At 26.2% G+C, this 1,039-nt stretch overlaps 1 non-coding gene across 1 annotated transcript; it reads left to right on the forward strand.

Annotated features, from left to right (window-relative positions):
• The first annotated feature begins 346 nt into the window (after positions 1-346).
• LOC122320437 lies at positions 347-526 on the forward strand. The gene has a single exon (XR_006245675.1). It is a non-coding gene; the product is annotated as a 5.8S ribosomal RNA (ribosomal RNA).
• The last annotated feature ends 513 nt before the right edge of the window (positions 527-1,039 follow it).

Here is a 1,039-nt window from a genome sequence, read left to right on the forward strand (position 1 = left end):
ACCATAATATACACGCGTTGCGAATATGTATTGTTCATCATAGTTATGGGCATACATTGGCTAATGCAACAACCTAAAATGTTGAATGTTGTACCTGGTTTACTTCAGGTTAATGTTTTATATAAAAAACGCAATATTATATCACATTAAAATTATATGAAATTGTAAATTATCCAAGTAATAAATGGTATAATATTGTTTATATAAAACTAAGACATTTCGCAGCATTTCGTTTTAGGTATAAAAAAAAGATTTATTGAAGGAATTGATATATGCCAGTAAAATGGTGTATTTTTAATTTCTTTCAATAAATTCATATTTGACAAATTGAAATAATAAATATAAAAACTCTAAGCGGTGGATCACTCGGCTCATGGGTCGATGAAGAACGCAGCAAACTGTGCGTCATCGTGTGAACTGCAGGACACATGAACATCGACATTTTGAACGCATATCGCAGTCCATGCTGTTATGGTACTTTAATTAATTTTTTAGTGCTGCTTGGACTACATATGGTTGAGGGTTGTAAGACTATGCTAATTAAGTTGTTTAGAAATTTGGTAATCAAATTTCTAAGCATATGGTATATTATTGGATAAAAATTTTAATTAAATATAATTATTATTTTTATTCATAATATTAAAATATCTATGGAAAACATTATCTCACATTATAAATAATTTGATTGTGAAAAACGAAGAAAAATATTTTCATTTTCAATCATATAATACTGAGGAATGTCTAGCATAAAAAATGTTTGAAATATTTTTCATCTAGAATTGTCTCTTATTAATGATTTAGTAAAATTGAAATCTTTTGTAAATGTTATTGTTCTTCGTTAAATTCGTTTAAAACTCATAACTAAATTAAAACTAATTAACAAAAAAAATTTTTATACGAATTCATTAAATGTTTCTCCATTATATAAATGTAAAGAATATATTGAAAAAAAAAATGTTATATACAACCTCAACTCATATGGGACTACCCCCTGAATTTAAGCATATTAATTAGGGGAGGAAAAGAAACTAACTAGGAT

This window comes from Drosophila ficusphila, unplaced genomic scaffold (genome assembly GCF_018152265.1).
Source record: "Drosophila ficusphila isolate 14025-0441.05 unplaced genomic scaffold, ASM1815226v1 contig_537, whole genome shotgun sequence".
NCBI classification, from domain to species: domain Eukaryota; kingdom Metazoa; phylum Arthropoda; class Insecta; order Diptera; family Drosophilidae; genus Drosophila; species Drosophila ficusphila.